General features: G+C 46.0%; 1 long non-coding RNA gene across 4 annotated transcripts in view; it reads left to right on the plus strand.

The window, feature by feature from the left end:
* The first annotated feature begins 7,582 nt into the window (after window positions 1–7,582).
* LOC141408738 (uncharacterized) overlaps window positions 7,583–20,352 on the plus strand; it is a 60,230-nt gene continuing 47,460 nt past the window's right edge. The window contains exons 1-2 of one of the 4 annotated variants that reach the window (XR_012425078.1): window positions 7,583–7,683; window positions 10,468–10,569. This is a non-coding gene — a long non-coding RNA (uncharacterized lncRNA). Of the gene's footprint in view, window positions 7,684–7,738; window positions 7,828–9,942; window positions 10,091–10,336; window positions 10,424–10,467; window positions 10,570–20,352 lie in introns of those variants that run through there. The other 3 variants (XR_012425081.1, XR_012425076.1, XR_012425077.1) reach the window with 3 other exon arrangements.

Below are 20,352 nucleotides of genomic sequence, written 5' to 3' on the forward strand. Positions count from 1 at the left end.
TTGAGATCCTGCATTAGCTCCTTGTGCCTGAGCTCAGGTACAGCTGCAGTGGATAGTCCTGTGCACACTGGCAGGATCCACCTCAAGAGTTTCCTGAGCTGAGGAGCTCGCTAGCCTGAGCATGGGTGCAGCTCTGAAGTTCAGGGAAATTAATACCCTTGGGGACCACCCTCAACCAGTGCAGTGCAGAGCTGGTGGGTAAGTGCCCCTGGCTCCTGTTCTTCAGAAAGACATTTCTGGAGGCAGCATGCTTATCTCAATCTCCTGCCACCTTCATTCCTGCAATCACCTCTCAAATAAACCACCTGCAAGCATCCCCTTGCCTCAGGCCCTGCTCTCATATAAACCCAGACTGAGACAGAAGGAGGCCTGTGACATTTGATGGATCCAACCATACCCAAAAGAAGCTCTACTCGTGAACTTTCCAGGAGTAGATTTTGAGTCCCCCAAAATCAACCCCCTTCTTTTTTGCAATGTGTATTGGTTATCTATTACTGAGTAACAAATTATCCCCACACTGAATGGCTTTAAATAACAGCATTTATTAGCTCACAGTGTCTGTGGGTGAGAATCCAGGTGTGGCTTAGCTGGGTCCTCTGGCCTGGTTCCCCCATGAGATGGCAATGAAGGTGCCAGCTGAGGCTGCATTGTCTCAAAGTTTGCCTGGGAAAGGATCTGCTTCCAATATCCCTTCTGTTGGCAGAATTCAGTTCCTCGTGGGTTGTTGGATTGAGGTCCTCAACCTTTTGCTCTCTGCTGGCCGAAAGCCAACCTCAGTTCCTTGCCACATGGGCCTCCAAAGAGAGCAGCTCATACCATGGCAGTGGCTTCCAGCAGAGCAGGCAGAGAGGGGACAAGAGAGGGCTAGTGAGCAATAAGGAAGCCAAAGGCTTTAGAAACCCAATTTTTAAATGGTATCTCAACGTGTTTGTTGTATTCTGTTCCTTAGAAGCAAGTCTGTAGGTCCAATGCATACTGATGGGGAGACCAGTACACAAGACCATGGATACCAGGAGGTGATGACCATCGGCTGCCTAAGATAGACTGTAAGAATTACGAACTCCCAGTTCCGGGGCACAAAGCCAGAAGGGCCATGAGCATCAGAACGGAAGCCTGGATGCCCAAATCAGCCTCAACTCTGTCCCAGGGTAAGGAGAACTGACAGGCATCTTGAGGACCCTGCAGGGGTGAGGAGCCTGCAAAGGTCTTGGTGGGCAGGAGGTGGGAGGGAGATGGAAATGGAGGGTGGGGTTCCCCATTATTACCTAGGCAAACTCTGTAGAAGATCATTGCTGTTCCTGTCATCGAGACCATTCTTTGTGGTTGGTATTCACTGTGCTATCACGGTGCAAGCTAACCTTTGTTTAATATTTTTTTTTTTGTCCAACTCTGGGCTAAGAACTTCACTTACCTGCTTTCATTTAATCTTCCCTCTCTGAGGTCAGACCGGGGGGCATTTTCAAGATGAGAAAGCTTAGGTGCAGAGAGGTTGAGTAATTTGCCTAAGGACACACAGCTATTAAATGATGTCACTGCAATTCATCAGAGACTGAGTCCTTATCTGCCAGGAAATCAAAACCATCTCAGCTCAGTGAATGTAAAGTATTCAGGGAGGCTTGAACACGTTCATTCACTCACTGTTTTAATCCCTGTACCCTTTCATACAAAGCCTTAAGTTCCTCACCCTAACGTGTTCTTGGTACTGAGTTTTCATTACTGCCAGCATTTATAAACCTCCTTTGGGTCACGGAGGCGTTGGAGAAAGCATTATTATTATTATTTTTGAGACGGAGTCTCACTCTGTTGCCCAGGCTGGAGTGCAGTGGCTTGATCTCTGCTCACTGCAGCCTCCGCCTCCTGGGTTCAAGTGATTCTCCTGCCTCAGCCTCCTAAACAGCTGGGACTACAGGCACCCACCACAACGCCTGGCTAATTTTTGTATTTTTAGTAGAGATGGGGTTTCACCGTGTTGACGAGGCTGGTCTTGAACTCCTGACCTCAAATGATCCACCCACCGCGGCCTCCCAAAGTGCTGGGGTTATAGGCGTGAGCCAACATGCCCGGTCAACACATTCTTTTTCCTCCAAAATATGCACCCATGTGTTCAAACCCACGTTTGGCACGTGATTTGAGGAGGCAACCGACTTCCTGCAGGGCCCCAGGATGGACGCTCATTGGCTCAGCTTGGGTCATGCACCCACTCTGGAACCAATCACGGCAGCCTAAGGGATTTGGTGCTCTGGCTGGCCAGATCTTTAGGGATCGTGGCATCGCAGTCTTTCACTTTACAGTTTGAGGAATTGAAGACTAGAGGAGACGAGTGACTTGCTCAAGGTTATACAGCCTTGGTGGGCCCAGGTCAGACTCAAGCAGTAAGGTGTGGCTGTCTGTCAGCCTGCAGATTCCTCCCAAGCTGGGTATATCTGATTTATTGATGTATTCCCAGCCACTTGCTGTGGGCCTGACACACAGTAGGCATTTCATCGTGCTGCAACCCCCCCTGAAGGGGACTGAGAGTGAATCTATGGAAGTTACAGATAGTGTTTGCCCAAGTGACACCTTGAAATCTCACCCTGCAGGGGGTTAACAGATATTCCATGAAAAAAGGGAGGGCTCCATGAGGAAGTAAGTTGGTGAAACACTGGACAAGGTGAACTGGTTTCTCTGCATTAGAACTTCTCAGGATTCTTTATGGGCTCAGTGCAATAAGTCCTTCGAAAGGAAGATATACTATGTCGCATTTTCCAAGGTTGTTTGACCATAGACTCCTTTTTTTAAAATGGGATTTTTGAAGGATTAGTGTTCAGAGAAACTTGCTTTGGAAGGTAGGGGGGTCAGAGAAGGCTTCCTGGAGGAGGTGGCACCTCCGCTAGGTTCAAGGATAGGGGGACTGGGAGAAACAGATGAGAGCAATGAAGGCATCCCAAAGGAATCACTGGAGAAAGCAGTACATATTTTAAAGTTGAGGTCCTCAACTTTATATCACATATATGTGGAAAGAAAGACTTATACAGGTCAGGATCCCACTGGATACAAACATCAGAAATGCAGTTCAGACTGACTTAGGCAAAAAGGGGAATTTATTGTTCCATGTGACTGATTTCAGGTGTGGCTGGATCCAGGTGCTTGAGTCATACCCTCAGGGAGAAGTATCGGCTTTGTCCTCAAGCACTCTTTCTTCCGAGGTCCCCCACCACCATCTCCAGGCTCACATGCTGCTAACTAGCAACTCCTGCCAGAAGTGAGATGCTTTTATGCAATAGTTTCAACCAAGAGCCCCAGGAGGGGTGTTCATTGGCTTAACTTGGGTCGCACACCCACCTTGGTACCAATTATTGCAACCTAGGGGATTTGGTGCTCTGATTGGCCAGAGCCTTAGGCATCATTGCATCCCATTCTCTCATTTGTCAGATGGAGAAACTGGAGCCCAGAGGAGAAGAGAGAGTCGCTCAAGGTCACACAGTGAGTGAGTGGCACAGTGAAGGCAGGAACTTCCAGTTCTGGGGCTCTTGCTGCTGCAGGTGGTGCCTAAGGGCAAGTTAGACCCGCGTGGGCTGAGCAGAACGCCCACTGGTGTCTTTGAGTTGGGAGCTGTGGTGGAGCCCTGCCTAGAGAACTCTGTGGGAGATGAGGCTGGAAAGGACGAAAGTTTCAGACTTTAAAGGACCAGACAGGCTGCAGAACAGCTCCCTGACTGAGTTGGCCCTGAACACTCATGGGGTTGGCTATGGTCAGGGAAGATGAAGGGAGCAGACCAGAGGCAGAGAGGGGGACTGGCTCCCTGGTTTCCCATGGGGATGGGTATGGCAGGGAAGTATATAAGGGAAGATCTGTCAAATGGGGGTCCATTTGAGGTCTGGGGTGTCCAGCCAATTCTTCCTTCTCCCTGAGTTTCTACATTCAAGCTGTTATTAGACCTCTTGGTACTACCTTCTGATTGTGTAGAAACCATCTGCTTCTCTCTGGTTCAGCTGACCCCATCCTAATCCCAGTCACTGTCATCTCATGTCCATGCCTGACTCCTGGCAACAGTGTTTCAAATGGTGTCTGCACTTTCATTCTTGCTCTCCAACCTCAGCCTTGATCCAGTCTCTGCATAGCAACCTGAGTGTTTTTTTTTTCTTTTACATGGAATCTCGCTCTGTCCCCTAGGCTGCAGTGCAATGGCGCGATCTTCGCTCACTGCAACCTCTGCCTCCTGGGTTCAAACAATTCTCCTGCCTCAGCCCCAAGTAACTGGGATTATAAGCATGTGCCACCACCCCCAGCTATTTTTTTTGTACTTTTAGTAGAGATGGGGTTTCACCATTTTGGCCAGGCTGGTCTCAAACTCCTGACCTCAGGTGATCTGCCCACCTAGGCCTCCCAAGGTGCTGGGAGTACAGGCGTGAGCCACCGCGCCTGGCCTGGATGCTCTTTTAAAAACCCAAATCAGCTGTCCTCAGTAAAATGTTTAATGACTCTCCATAGCCTTCAAGATAAAATGCAAACTGTGGCTCCCCAGCACCTCTCTATGGGCAATCTCCCTACCGCACTCCAGGCACACAGGTTTCTCCTTTCAGCTCCTTCTTACCTCTGAGCCTAGCCTTTGCACATCACATGCTATTCCATCTGCCTGGAACACTTTTCCCTCTTCACCTAGCTAAATCCTGATATTCCCTCAAATTTCAGCTCAATGTCCCTTCCTGTCCTTTAAGAAATCTTTTTTAGTACCTTCTTAAGACTGGACGGGGTCACCTGCTACCTGACAGCACCACCTCCCTGGGAGTTGAGGAGATGAGGAAGCTGAGATGCAAAGAAGGAAGAGACTCTTCCAAAGTCACATGGCTAGTAAATGGCAGAGCTGGATTAAATTCAGCTTGACAAATGCGTATGGTGCACTTACTATAGGCCAGGCCCTGTACCAGACCCTGTGGTTACAATGACAAATCAGACCAAGTGCCCTGCCCCAGAGGAGTTCTCAGACTGGCAGAGGAGACAGACTGGAAAAAGGGGCGAGGACGGGGCCTGAGGAACTCTGGACATAATCTCAGTATATTAGTCCATTTTTACACTGCTATAAAGAAATGCCTGAGACTGGGTAATTTATAAGGAAAAGAGGTTCTGCAGGCTGTACGGGAAGCAGAGCAGGCTTCTGCCTCTGGGGAGGCCTCAGGAAACTTACAATTATGGTGGAAAGCGAAAGGGGAGCAGGCATTTCTTATGGTTGGAGCAGGAGGAAGAGAGAGAGAGGGGAGGTGTCACATTTTTTCTTTCTCTCTCTCTCTTTCTTTCTTTCTTTCTTTCTTTCTTTCTTTCTTTCTTTCTTTCTTTCTTTCTTTCTCTCTTTCTCTTTTTCTCTCTTTCTCTCTTTCTCTCTTTCCCTCTCTCTCTCTTTCTTTCTTTCTTTTTTGTTTTTAGATGGAGTTTCACTCTTGTTGCCCAGGCTGGAGTGCATTGGTGCATTCTCGGCTCACTGCAACCTCTGCTTCCCAGGTTCAAGTGATTCTGCTGCCTCAGCCTCCCGAGTAGCTGGGATTACAGGTGTGTGCCACCAAACCCGGCTAATTTTTGTATTTTTAGTAGAGACGGGGTTTCTCCATGTTGGTCAGGCTGGTCTCGAACTCCTGACCTCAGGTGATCTGCCCACCTCGGCCTCCCAAAGTGCTGGGATTACAGGCATGAGCCACTGTGCCCAGCTGACTGTGCCACACACATTGAAACGACCAGATCTCGTGAGAACTCTTATCACGAGAACAGCACCAAAGGGATGGTGCTACACCATTCATGAAGGACCCACCCTCATGATCCAGTCACCTCCCACCAGGCTCTACCTCCAACACTGGGAATTACAATCAAACATGAGATTTGGGTGGGGACACAGATGCAAACCATATCACTCGGGGAGGCAGGGAAAGCTCCAGGAGGGGGCGAAGTCTGCACTGAGACTTGGTGAAAAGATGTCCAAGCACGTGTGTGACAATTCATTTATGAATTGAATGAATGAATGAATATGCACATTTGCATCTTTGGGGATGTAGATCTCAGGGGTGTTTGAGTGAACTGATATCTACTTGTGTGCATATGAGTGTCATTTTGCACACAAAAATATGCTGTGTGTATAGACATGCATGTAAACAGGTGCATTGATGTGAGTGTACGTATGCGAGTCCAAAAACGGATTTGCATTGTATATCCAAATATATAGAGGTAGTGGAATGAGTCTGCCTGTTCAACTTTTGCCTGTCACTTACACGTTCTGGGCAAGTTAACCTCTTGGTCAGTTTCATTATTAAGTAAGGAAAATGGTAGTATTTCCCTGTCTTAGGTTGGGTTGCTGGGAAGCAGGGCCCGAGACAAGCATTCTTACTCAAGCAATTTACTGTGGGAGAAACTGCAAGCCAGTGTGGGAAATAGGATAGAGCTGGAGGAAAAGCTCAAAGCTGAGATGTGGGGTCAGCCGGTGTCTAGTCTCAGCCTGATGCCACGGGGAGCTCTGAATCATAAATGGCTTCGCAGAGGTGGCCCACCATAAGAGGAGGAGGCCAGCCCTTGCCAGCCATTAATTGGCCGTGTGTTCCTAGCCCTCACCTGGAGGAAGAAGTAGCTCCTAGGCATTTCCAGAGAAGGGCATGGGAGCACCAAGGCCTTTACTAGGCCACACTCTTGCTGCCCTTGTTTGTCAAATGAGTCCTCAGAGACAGTAGTATCAGTCTCCCCTGGAAACTTGTTAGAAATGTCGGTCAGGGATTGTGGCTCATGCCGATAATCCTAGAATTTTGGGAGGCCGAGCTGGGCAGATTACCTGAGGTCAGGAGATTGAGACCACCCTGGCCAACATGGTGAAACTCCATCTCTACTGAAAATACAAAAGTTAGCTGGGCGTGGTGGCATACACCTGTAATCCCAGCTACTCAGGAGGCTCAGGCAGAATTGCTTGAGCCCGGGAGACGGAGGTTGCAGTGAGCCGAGATTGCACCGCAGCACCTTAGCCTGGCCGACAGAGAGAGACTTTGTCTCAAAACGAAAAAAATAGAAAGAAAGAAATGCAGAGTCACAGACCTTCCCCCAGATCTGCTGATTCAGACCCTGTACTCCAGCATGATCCCCAGGCCCAGGCACCTTAACGCTGGAGAAGCCCTGTGTTAAACCACTCACAGGCTTGCTGTGAGGATGAAGGCATATACAGCACTCAGAGCAGCATCTGGCCCACAGCGGGTGCTATTATTATTATTTGCATCTAGGAGTGTTGTGCATGCTTGCTCACCCAGATACTTAATATGCATAAGTAAACGCGTGCAAGGAGGATCGGCTGGAAAATTTGCAGGATCCATTGCAAAATGAAAATGTGGGCTTCTTGTTCAAAAATTAGAAAGCAGAGTCTTCAACCAAGAAGGGACCCTTCTGAGCTGGAGGCTCTGGTGACCAGAAGATTTCTTTTCTGCAGTGACTTGGCCTCTCCTTATGGCTTTACAGGTGAGAAAAAACCTGGAGGAAGGGTGCCAGAGCTGAGTGTTGGACTCAGGTCTCCTGTCTCCGAGGGGCCCTGTCCCCACCCCACTCGGACATGCACACTTACTTCCTGGCCCTGCGTGCCTTCCTTAGTGCCGACTTTGGGGAATCATTGAGAATTCGAAGCTGAGAAATGTTCTCTTGTATTTGCACATTACAAAGAGACATCTGAGCATGTTCCCCCCATGAATCGTGAGTATCCATTCCCAGGGAGCTCTAACTGCTCGGGAGAAGGGGTGTGAAATTTAATTTGCACTAATTATCCCGAAGTGAGAGGAGCGGGGAATGAGCTGGCTCTGCACATTCGGCCTCTTCCAGCGGCTCCCTGTTCCCCAGGTTGCAGTTTATTTATGTGAAAGGGGTGGGGGTGGGGTGGGGGGTGCTGTTTCTATGGCAACCGCAGCTGCTGGGATTTTGGGGTGGCTGGAAAGGGAGGGAGAAGGGAAAGGCTGGGTAGAGCTGGGCAGTGTGTGTCCTTGTGGTCGTAGGGGGGCATCTGGAAGCCCCTACTGGCTCTGATGTGTGAGAGGAGGTGGGGAGGAGACGGACGGAGTTCTTTCCAGCCCCTTTTCAGCTGGGAGAGGGCTTTGACCAGGAGATGGACTGTCCGAATCAGCAATTCCCTGGAACAGGGATGTCCCTCTCAGGTCCCCAGGGCTAGGCCAGCTGGAGGGCAGAAACCCAGGATGGCAGCTGGCAGAGGGAGCACCAGAGAGGAGAAGGGACTCCAGGGCCCAGGACGAAGTGCCCCACTTGCCTCCTCTTGCTCCTCTCCCCCTCCCTTTCTCAGTTCCACCTTTCTCTTCCCATCTCTTATCCTCTCTCTCCTTCCTCACCTCCTCCCTCCTGCAACCTTCCTTCCCTTTCCCCTTCCTTGCCCTCCCCACAGACTCTTCCTGCCACCACTAGAGGGCGCTGGGGCGCCACAGTCACCCTGGGAAGGATTTAGCAGCCTAAGACCCTCCATGGGCACCTCGTCGGGGTTGGGTGGGCAGAAGGAGGAGGCCCCACAGCACCTGGGTCCTCTGCAGAGCGGACTGATTCTAGCCTGTTTGGAGCCTGGGACAGGTCTGGGCTGTCCCCAAGGGCTGAGGATAGATGGCACAGTGACCTTCCCCTAACAGCCTTCAGGGAAAGGCGTTTTGATGGGGAGGGTGCTTATGTGGGACCTGAATTCGCATCCCAACCCTCACACCTAGTGTGACCTGGAGCAGGTCACCTCACCACTCCAAGCTTGTTTTCTCTTCTGTGAAAGGGGGGTAACCACTCCCTGCTCAGAGGCTGTGGTGAGGACTGGATGGAATCGCATACAGGAACTGATTGCAACACTCAAGGCGGGGAGCGTTCCTTGGCCTTCGAAGTGAATCACTCAGTCAACAAATGTTTAGTGGGCACCTCCAATGTGCTAGGGGCTCTGCTAGGCACTGGGGATGGTGGGGATCAAGGTGGAGCAGGGCTTAGCATCATGGATCTTTCAACCTAACAGGGATGAAATTATTATATAAAAGGCAAAAGTCATTTAGAAATTAATAGCAAATTCTTGTTTTTGAGGTGGAGTCTTGCTGTGTCACCCAAACTAGAGTACAGTGGCATGATCGCGGCTCACTGCAACCTCAACCTCCCAGGCTGAAGCCATCCTCCCACCTCAGCCTCCCGCGTAACTGAGATGACGGGCTCACACCACCATGTCCAACTAATTTTCTATGTTAGTTAGAGATGGAGTCTCACTATGTTGCCTAGGCTGGTCTTGAACTCCTGGGCTTAAGCAGTCCTCCCACCTTGGCCTCCTAAAGTGCGGAGATTATAGACATGAGCCACTTTGCCTGGCCTGTCAATTCTTCAGTAGTTGCAAATATGTGGACTGTGTTACAAAAGAGAAGTTCTGGGTGCAGACCAGGGGATCGCCTGGGTCTCATATTTAAGCTGCCCTGAAGGGTGAGTAGGTTCCTTCTTTCCCATGAGAGAGGCAAGAAGGAAGGGCTTCCAGGCTGAAGCAAGGGCAGATGCAAAGCCAGGGTGGAGGGAGGGAGAACAAGATGGATCCCAGGCCCCAGGGGTTTGGTGGAGGGTTGAGAAAGAAGGAACAGAGAGTGAGATAAACTGGGGAGTGCTCAGGTAAGGGCCAGGCTGCCTGGAGGATATGGGAGCATGTATGGCTCTGGAGCTGTGGCACTGCAAAGTGGAAGGCCCAGCTGCCTTTTTGTGACAGACGGAGGAGGCGTTTTCAAAGTGATGACAACGTTTCTGAACAGGAAAGTGGGTCTCTTCTTCTTCCCCAACAGTCTTAGAGCATCTAAAAATAAAGCAGGCATCAAGAGAGCATCCCAGCAGTGCCATCACAACACAGGGCTCGAATGTGAACAGGAGGAGGACCTAAGTGGACCCGGAGGCTGAGCTGGCCTTGCAGCCCTGGTGGTGGGGGAGGGCTGACGCTCAGGACTCTGGGTCTTTGGCACTGCTGCCTAGGCTGTGGCTCGAGGCCTCAGTCTGCCCATCTGTGAAATGATGGGGAGCTGGTCCTGACTGCCTCCCAGGGACCCCATGAAAAGCCGCTCTGAACTCCTTGCCAGAGAGGAGGTTTGCTGGTGCCACAATCCAGGTTTGTGGGTTTCCCTATCAAGCTGGTCTTTCTGTAACAATAGGCAGAGAGACAAAGGATTTCGGAGCCCCTACTATGATGTAAACCCTGTGCTGGGTGGGGTAGGGATTCAGAAGCAGAAGTTGGGTTTTCAGCATCAGGGAGCTCTAGTGGAGAGACAAGATTTGTGCATGAAATAATTACGACTGTCGTAGAAAAAAGAAAAGCCTGTAGGTCTCCCTTCCTCCCTCCTTCTCTCTATCTCAGCATTTCCGGGGCTCACTCTGCTCTGGGTACTGTGTGAAGGACTCCACAGCCATCAGCTTCTCTTCATCCTTGCCACATCTTTGAAAGGTGAGTATTTTGAAAACTGTATTTATTTTTCTTTATTTTTATAGAGACAGGGTCTTGCTGTGTTGGTCACGCTGGTCTCAAACTCCCATCTCAGCCTCCCAAAGTGTTGGGATTACAGGTGTGAGCCACCGGGCCCAGCCCGGAAGGTGAGTATTCTTATCCCCACTTTACAGATGAAAAAACTGAGGTTCAGAAGAGTTGAGTGACTATCCCAAGGTCATGTAGTTACTAAATGTCAGATCTAGAATTAGATAGACCCCAAGTCTGCCTATCTGAGTCCAAACCTAATGATATATGTGAATCCATGACTGCCTTTCCCAGCGGTCGTTGAGGTACTTGTGTGTTGTGGAAAGAGTGGAAGAGGGAGAGGGAGAGGGAGAGGGATTCTAAGACTCTTTTAAGATATAAAGACTGGGGCCGGGCGTGGTGGTGGCTCACGCCTGTAATCCCAGCACTTTGGGAGGCTGAGGCAGGTGGATCACGAGGTCAGGAGATTGAGACCAACCTGGCTGACACGGTGAAACCCCGTCTGTACTAAAAAAAAGTACAAAAAATTAGTCGGGCACGGTGGCGGGCGCCTGTAGTCCCAGCTACTTGGGAGGCTGAGGCAGGAGAATGGTGTGAACCTGGGAGGCCGAGCTTGCAGTGAACCGAGATTGCGCCACTGCACTCCAGCCTGGGCGACAGAGTGAGACTCCATCTTAAAAAAAAAAAAAAAGACAGACTTGGGGGAAGTGAGGGCCCAACAGTCACTCTTTTTTTTTTTTTTTTTTGAGATGGAGTCTCACTCTGTCACCTAGGCTGGAGTGCAGTGGCATGACCTCGGCTCACTGCAACCTCTGCCTTCTGGGTTCAAGCGATTCTCCTGCCTCAGCCCCTCTGAGTAGCTGGGATTATAAGGGCCCACCACTGCGCCCAGCTAATTTTTTTTTTTTTTGAGACAGAATCTCACTCTGTCGCCCAGGCTGGAGTGCAGTGGCACAATCTCAGCTCACTGCAACTTCTGCCTTCCAGGTTCAAGCAATTCTCTTGCCTCAACCTCCTGAGTAGCTGAGATTACAGGGGTGTGCCATCACGCCTGGCTAATATTTGCATTTTTAGTAGAGACAGGTTTCACCATGTTGGCCAGGCTGGTCTCAAACTACTGACCTCAAGTGATCCACCCGCCTCGGCCTCCCAAAGTGCTGGGATTACAGGCGTGAGCCACCAGTGGTCATTCTTTAATGTTAATTTGTAGTTTTCCTGGTGCTGCGCTTGGGTGTATAAGGAGAAAGTAATGAGATGACTTGTGTGACTATGAAGGGAACAGGGGGCGTCCAGGTCGGGGGTGTGGCAGTGAGCGGCGGAGGGCACTGGCACTAATGGGAGGAGGAGGCAGGGAAGGCAGCATGCAGAACGCTTTGGCTGGAGAGTTGGCTGGGTGGCGAATTCGCTCCCTGTGTGACCCCGAGCAACTCCTTTCTGTTTGAGGTTTTCATCTCCCATCTGTGCGGTAAGAATAGTGGACTAGACAGTGGCTAAGGTCCCTTCCAGATTAAAAAGTCACTGCTGAATCTCACCTGAGATTTGATGTGGGGCAGCCCTAACTGGCATCAGAGGTCCAAGGGTAGTCCTGATTCTACATCTGGGTGGCCCCAAACGCAGAGGAGCAGTGACGGACGATGCCCTCTAGCGATGTGGAACTCTGCGGGGCTGGACCAGCCTGTTTTGAGCCACTGCCTGCAGCTCCTGTGGAGCCTGTGGAGTCATTTCTCCAAGTTAGAGCCTTCATTGTCTCGTGATTAATTTGGGCTTCTCACTGACTCACGTCCTGGAATGAGCTAAGCTCAAACATGGCTTCGATTGCTCAGAGAAGGGGCTCCCCTTTCTCAAGTCCCTTCCCTGCCTCCTTCTCTGCACTGGAAAGCTCTGTAGTGAATAGAGGGCTGGACTGGGGGACGGCCAGACTTGGGATCTTAACCTGGCTCTTTTTAGCTTTGTGGCTCCAGGCAAGCTGCTAAACCTCCATCAGCCTCGGTTTCCTCATCTGTAGCATGGGGATCAATCCGCCTGCCTCCCAGGGTCCTTGAGATGATTACAAGAGGATGTCTGTGGAGGTGCCTGGTACACAGTAGGTGTTCATTGAAGGCCAGTGGATTTTGGATCAGTTGGCAGTTTCTCCAGTAATGAACCTGTTTCCTCTAGACCACTGTGTACTCTGAATAATTCTCCTTTAAGACAGAGGCCCAGATTTTCAAGGCAGTGGGCAGGATCAGGCAAGATCTGCAGCCTTGGAATAACCCCACAGCCCCACCTGTTCCCTCTCTTTGGGGCCACAACCTGGCTGGCCCTTGGTTAAATGTACAAGCTTTCAGTTCTGCAAGAGCAAATTTAAGGTACCTGGCCAGATACTCTCCTTACAGCCTCCAAGCTCTGCGATGGGGTGACTCAGGACCTAAGACTAAAGGTTTTATTTATAAATCCAAAAGTTTAAATTGTAATCAAAAAGTCATACACACACACAGTTTAAATAATAGCACAGTTCTACAAGGTTTATTACAAAATTAACTCACTCCCATTTCCCCCACCCCTTTTAGCTGATTATTTTGACATTTATATTCACGTTTCTAAATAGCATGCTTGTTTCACTACTTCTTGAATTTTCTTTATTATTATTATTGTTTTGGTTAGCTAATTGACTTATTTTGCATCAGCTTTATTGAGATATAATTGACATATCATACAATTCACACATTTAACAGGTACAATTCAGCGGGTGTTAGTATATCCACAGAGTTATTTAACCATTACTACATCAATTTTAGAGCATTTTCATCACCTCCAAAGGAAAGCCTGATCCTTTTAGCTATTATCTCCTGCCTTTGTCCCCATCCCTTGGCACCTGCTAATCTACTTTCTGTCTCTATGGATTTGCCTATTCTGGACATTTAACATAAATGGATCATATAGTACATGGTCTTTTGTGACTGGCTGCTTTCACTTAGCATAGTTTTCTCAAGGGTTATCTAAGTTATAGCACATATTAGTTCCTTATTCCTTTTCATGGCTGAATAATATTTCATTGTCTAGATATACCACCGTTTGTTTATCCATTCATCAGTTGATGGACGTTGGGTAGTTTCTACCTTTTGGTTAGTATGAATGATGCTGCTGTGAACATTTGTGTGCAAGTTTTTGTGTGGACATATGCTTTTATTTTTCTTGGATATGCTGGATTATGGGGGTAACTTTATGTTTAACCTTTTGAGAAACTCCCAGGCCATTTTCTACAATGGCTGCACCATTTTCCATCCCCACCAGCAATATATGAGGATTCCATTTTCTCCACATCGTTACCAACAGTGAAGTTATTCTCTGACTTTTCAATTATAGCCATCTTAGTGAGTGTGAAGTGGTATCTAATGTGGTTTTGATTTGATGGCTAATGATGCTGATTAAATTTTCATGTATTTTTAGCCACAGGTAAATCTTCTTTGGAGAACAGTCTATTCAGATCCTTTGCCCATTTTTAATTTGGATTATTTGACTTTTTATTATGAGTTGTAAGAGTTCCTTCTATATCCAAGTCCCCTGTCAGACATATGGTTTGCAAACATTTTCTCCCATTTTGTGGGTTTTCTTTTCACTATCTTGATTGTATCTTTGGAAGCGCAAAAGTTTTAAATTTTGATGAAGTTCAACTTATCTATTTTTTTTCTTTTGTTGCTTGTGCTTTTGGTGTCACATACAAGAACCCATGGCCAAATCCAAGGTCATGAAGATTTATCCCTCTGTTTTCTTCTAAGAGTTTTATAATTTTGGCTCTTACATTTATTATCTTTGATCCATTTTGAGTTAACTTTTTGTGTATGGTGTAAGGTATGGGTCAAACATCATCTTTTGCATGAGGCTATCCAGTTACCTCAGCACCATTTATGGATGAGACTGTTCTTTCTCCCTTGAATGGTCTTGGCATCCTTGTCAAAAATCAATTGACCATAGCTGTATGACTTTATTTCTGGACCCTTAATTCTACTCCATTGACCTGTGTGTCTATCCTTATGCCAGTACTACACTGTTTTGACTTCTATACCTTTGTATTAAGTTTTAAAACTGGGAAATGTGGTTTCTCCAATTTTGTTTTTCTTTTTCAAGATTGTTTTCACTATTTGGTGTTCCTTGCAATTATATATAAATTTTGGGATTGGAATTTTCATTTCTATAAAAAATGCCATTGGGATTGCATTGATAGGCATTGCATTGAGTCTATAGGTCAGTGTAGGGAGTATGCTTATATTAACTATATAAGTTTGACAATCCATGAACATAGGACATCTTTTGATTTATTTAGGTCCTTTTTTATTTGACACAGTCTCGCTTTGTTATTCAGGTTGGAGTGCAGTGGTGCAATCACAGCTCACTGCAGGCTTGACTTCCCAGGCTCAAGTGGTTCTCCTACCTCAGCTTCCAGCAGAGACTACAGGCATGCACCACTACGTTGGCTATATTTTTGTGTTTTTTACATAGAGATGGGGTTTCACCATGTTACCCAGGCTGGTCTTGTACTCCTGGGCTCAAGTGTTCCACCTGCCTTTGCCTCCCAAAATGCTGGGATTACAGGTATGTGCCACTGTGCCTGGCCTATTTAGGTCTTATTTAATTTTTGTCAACAACATTTTGCACTTTTTAAAGTATAAGTTTTGTACGTCTTTGGTTAACCCTTTCCTAAATGTTTTATTCTTTTTGATGCTAATGCCAGTGGAACTGTTTTCTTTTCTTTTTTTTTTTTTTTGAGATGGAGTCTCGCTCAGTTGCCCAGGCTGGAGTGCAGTGGCGTGATCTCGGCTCACTGCAAGCTCTGCCTCCCGGGTTCACACCATTCTCCTGCCTCAGCCTCCCAAGTAGCTGGGACTACAGGCGCCTGCCGCCACGCCCAGCTAATTTTTTGCATTTTTAGTAGAGACGGGGTTTCACTGTGTTAGCCAGGATGGTCTCGATCTCCTAACCTCGTGATCCACCCGCCTCAGCCTCCCAAAGTGCTGGGATTACAGGCGTGAGCCACTGCACCCGGCTGGAACTGTTTTCTTAATTTCATTTTCAAATTGTTTATTGCAAATGTAAATAAATACAATTGATTTTTGTATATTATTTTTTCATTTATTCTTGCTTAACTTGTTCATTAGTTTTAATAGTTTTTAATGGATTCTGATCCCTTAGGATTTTCTATGTACATGATCATGTCATTCTTCAATAACTATATCTTACTTCTTCCTTTCTTTTTCTTGCCTAAGTTCCCTGGCTAGTGGTGAGCATGGATAGTCTTGTCTTGTCCCTGATCTTAGGGAAAAGCATCCAGTATTTCACCACTGAGTATGTTAGCTGTGGAGTTTTCATAGATGTCCATTATTGGGTTGAGGAGGTTCCCTAATACTCCTAATTTGTTGAGTTTTTTAAGCACTAAAGAGTGTTGGATTCTGTCAAATTCTTTTTCTGTGTTTATTGAGATAATAATGTGATTTTAAAAAATCTATTGATATGACATCAATTTATTTTCACGTGTTAAACCAAATTTGCATTCCTCTAATAAATCCCACTTTGTCATGGTATATAATTCTTTGAATACGTTGCTAGATTTGGTTCGCTAGCATTTTGTTGAGGATTTTGTGTCTATATTCATAAGACATAGAGTTTTTCGTGATACATTTGTCTGGATTTGGTATGAGGTTAATACTGAGAATGTCTTTATTTCTCCTTCCTTTTGGTGAGATAGTTTTTCAGGATATAATATTCTTGGTTGAGAGTTATCTTTAAGTACTTTGAATATGTTATCCCACTGCCTCTGGCCTCCATTGTTTCTAATAAGAAGTTAGCTGTTAATCTTATTCGGCTCCCTTGCAAGTGATGATTCCTGTTTTTTTTTTATTTTTTTATTTTTTTCTCTTGCTGCTTTTGAGATATTTTTCTTCTTTTTGATTTTCAGCATTTTTACTACTTTGCATTACTTCTACTTGGAGTTTTTTTGAGTTTTATAAATCTGTACATTAAAGTTTTAAAAAATCAAATCAGAAAGTTTTTTTGACATTATTTCTTTGAACTTTTCCCGGTGCTTTTCTTTGTTTCCTCTCTTTCTGGCACTCCCATTATGCATATGTTGATGCACGTAATGGTGTTCCACACTTCTCTGAGACTCTGTCGATTTTTTTCATTCTTTTTTTCTGTTTCTGTTCTTCAGATTGCATAATCTCTGTCAATCTATCTTCGAGTTTGCTAATTTTTATTTTTGTCGGTTCATATCTACTGTCAAGCCCTTTCAGTGAATTTTTCATTACAGTTATTGTACTTTTCAGCTCCAGAATTTCTATTTCAGAAAAATAATTTCCATCTCTTTATTTGTATTCTCTATTTGATGAGCCATTGTTATCATACCTTCCTTTACTTCTTTAAGCATGGTTTTCTTTAGCTCTTTGAAAATATTTATAATGACTACTTTGAATTCTTTCTCTGTTACATCTGACATGTGGTCATTCTCACAGGTAGCTTCTGTTGCCTGATTTTTTTTCATGCATGTCAAACTTTCTTGCTTCTATGCATGCCTCATAATTTCTTCTGTTGGAAATTGGACACTTAAAATAATATATTGTAGCAATTCTGACCTCCTTTGCAGTATAGTTTTTGAGGTCATTGTTTGAGATCTGCTCTGACCCCAGGAGGGCTCTTGTTAGCTCTCTCATTCCCTTGTTCTTTCTGGCAAACTAGTCAGTGGTCTAACTTATATCTCAAATGAATCTACCAGTCTCCTCTGAACTGTTTTCACCACAACCTCTGTTGTTTTTGAGAGTGCCCTTAGACTTTAACTTCCCCACATGCCATTGCAAATAAAGTCAGTTTTTTTTTTGAGACAAGCTTCAGAACTCTCTGTTTCATGGTCTGTCTCTCCCCATGGGTGAAACATCTGGAGCTAGGGATGGGGACAGTGGCATGTGTTTCTCTGATTTAGACCCTTACTTTAGGAGCTGGGTGCTTCTTGGAGTGGGGGCTGGCTGTAACCTCTGGTCTTCTCAGCTTGCCTCACCTGGTGTGGAACCTCTGCTTTATGAATGAGCCAGGGTGAGAGTAGTTGGGGCCCAGGATTTGTCAGCTTGCCACACCCAAGTTAGAGTGGCCATCTCACTGGTGAGGGCTGGGAAGAAGAAGGGATCCCCTATCTGTCAGCCATACTCACCTAAAACTTAACATCTGCAACAGTAAACTTGGACAGGATGAGAAATGCTTGTGTCCTGTTCTTCCTGAGAGGATACTGTAGGCTTCCAACTTGGAGCTAAGGGGAGAAGGAGCCCTGTGTTATGGGCTGCACCCATCCAGAGTGGAGTTTTCATAGTGCTGTGGTGGGATGAGAGAGGGAGAGAGTGGGGATCATGGTTCAAATGTCACAGACTCTTGCTATTCTTATGGAGTTTTCATAGGTTTTCCTGAATAAACGTTTCTTTATTTGCTGTATGCTCTTAGGACCATTTCCAGGGACTTTAAATAGTGTTTTAAAAATAATTTCCAGCAGTTTCACAAGGGAACAAATCTGCAGAGAGCCTCACATTTCCATGACAGAAGCAGAACTCTAGCTGTTTGACTTTGCACTGGGGAAGATGATGATTTAGCTCTCTTTGTTCTCCTTCCCAATCCTTAACTTGCTGTCTCCATTCTCCTATCCTCCCAGTAATGCGATGACTTCTTTTCTTTCTCTGTGCAGGTTTTTGTTTTTCCTCGAGTTACTAGTTGCCTTTTTAAAAAGGTATATTTGTTTGCTTGTACTTGTAACTAATTAAGTACCTCAAACTCCTGACCAATAGTGTACATTTTCTCTCAACACAATTAGATGCATCAGGTTTTCTATCAATTTCATCCTCTTGATGAAATCTTCCAGAGCCTCGTGATCTGCTTAAGGCTGGACTGGTTGCTTTTTACACCTGGCACACAGGTGTCATCCTAGGCTCTCTCTTTACTGTCAACCTGGAGGGTCCCTCTGTCTCTCTTTTGTGTTGGATGTTTAGTTTCCAGTATCTCATATCTTCCTCTTTCTTGTTTTATTCCCTTGTTTTGGTGGAGCATATCCTCCAGTACTTCCTGAGAAAAGATATATGGAACGTTGATTTTTTGAGACTTTGCACATCTGAAAATGTCTTTCTTCTATCTCTATCCTTGATTGGCTTTTAGGCTAGGTATAGAATTCTGGGCTGGAAATTATTTTCCTTTGGAATTTGAAAGCTCTACTTTATTACCTTCTGGCTTTCAGTATTGCTATCAGAAGGAAGCTGTTCTCTATTCCTAATCTTTTAAATGTGGAAGTTTAGAGAATCTTCTCTTAGTTCCCAGGGTAGTGACAATTCACAATAATGTGCCTTGGTGTGTCTATTTAATAATGAAAATAGACAATAATGTGTGTATTTTCACTTACTGTGCTGGGTCCTCTGTGAGTTCTTGAAATCTAGAAAGCTGTTCTTTGGGTCTGTAAAATTTTCTTGAATGATTTTATTGATGACTCCCTCCACTCTACTTTTAAAAAATTCTTTCTAGAAGATGAAATTCGTGGACAAATCCTAATTTAAAAACACTTCTCTTCCATTTTCCGCATCTGTCACTCTAGAAGAGCTCAACCCTGCCTTCCAACTTTCCCTTTTTAATTTCTGCCATTGTATTTTCATTTTTAAAAGCTCTTTTATTTTGTTCTTTTCCTATTTTTTATGAGAATCCTATTTCAATTTCATACATGTCTTTTATTATCTCTCTGATGATATTAAGGAGGTTTTCTCCCCCCTCTCCTTGCTATTCTCTGTTATCCTCAAGTTGGTGTTTTCTCTGTGTTTTGTTCTTTATCTTTCAGATTAGAGGCTTTCTTCTGAAGTCTAGTAAACCTCAGTTATCTTGCATGCATTTTAAAATAGGAAAGTATGGGCTGATTAGAAGCTCTGAGTACATGAGTGGGTCTTGTGGGCTGTGGGCTTCCTTGTAGGATGGTGTGACTGGGCTGTTTAATTGGAGAAACTTCATGTTGATATCTCTAGGGTTTCTCTAGGTATAATATTTTCTCCTTGGTCCATTACGTTCCCCAGAGGAGATTCTTCCAGTTGTCTGTCTGGAGGGTATAATTCTGGCCATCAGTGTCCCGAGAGTAGAGTGGTTTGTCATGGTTGGGGTCTTGGCATCCAGACTGCTCGCTTTCATGGAAACTGTGTCATCAATAGAGTGCCACAGCATGCACTGAGCCCAGTGTCCCCCAGTCTAGAGGAGTCTAGTCTGGGACAATAACAGCTTCTTAAACAGCCTTTCAAAGGCTCCTCTTTATTGTAACTTCTCCTTCACCTCAGCTTCCAGAGGTAACTGGTGCTGCCAAACCCTGAACCTTTGGGGGACTTTTCTTTCTGATGCATTTTTCTCATTCATTTATTTTCCAGCTCCTGAAATTTCGTTGTTATTGTCCTCTCTCTTCTTCTCCCATCCTGTGGGTTCATTCCCTCAGACGTTTAAAGAAATCTCATTACTGTTATTTGAGCACCCAAGGGATGACTTTAGCATTGCGGTGGCTGTGCATGTTCAAGCCGCCATCTTGATGTGGACATCCTCTCTTCTCGTTGGCTTCTGCATCCCAGCATGGCAGCTCCACGCTTCCAGTTGCTCAGGTCAAAACTCTGGTGCCATCCTTGACTCTTCATTTTCTTTTATACTTCACATTCAATGTCTCAGCAAATGTAGTGAGCTGTACCTTCAAAATCTATTTGGAATTCACCACCTCCACTGTGACCACCCAGGACCAAGCCGACATTGTCTCTTACTTGGACATCGCCACAGTCTCCTCACTGACCTCCCTCTTTCTCTCTTTGTATTTAGCACAGCAGTGTGTTCTATCTGTCATACTCTGTCACTCCTCTTCCTAAAGCTCCCCTGTGGCTCGATTTTAC

The sequence above is a fragment of the Macaca fascicularis genome, chromosome 1, assembly GCF_037993035.2.
Source record: "Macaca fascicularis isolate 582-1 chromosome 1, T2T-MFA8v1.1".
Classification (NCBI taxonomy): domain Eukaryota; kingdom Metazoa; phylum Chordata; class Mammalia; order Primates; family Cercopithecidae; genus Macaca; species Macaca fascicularis.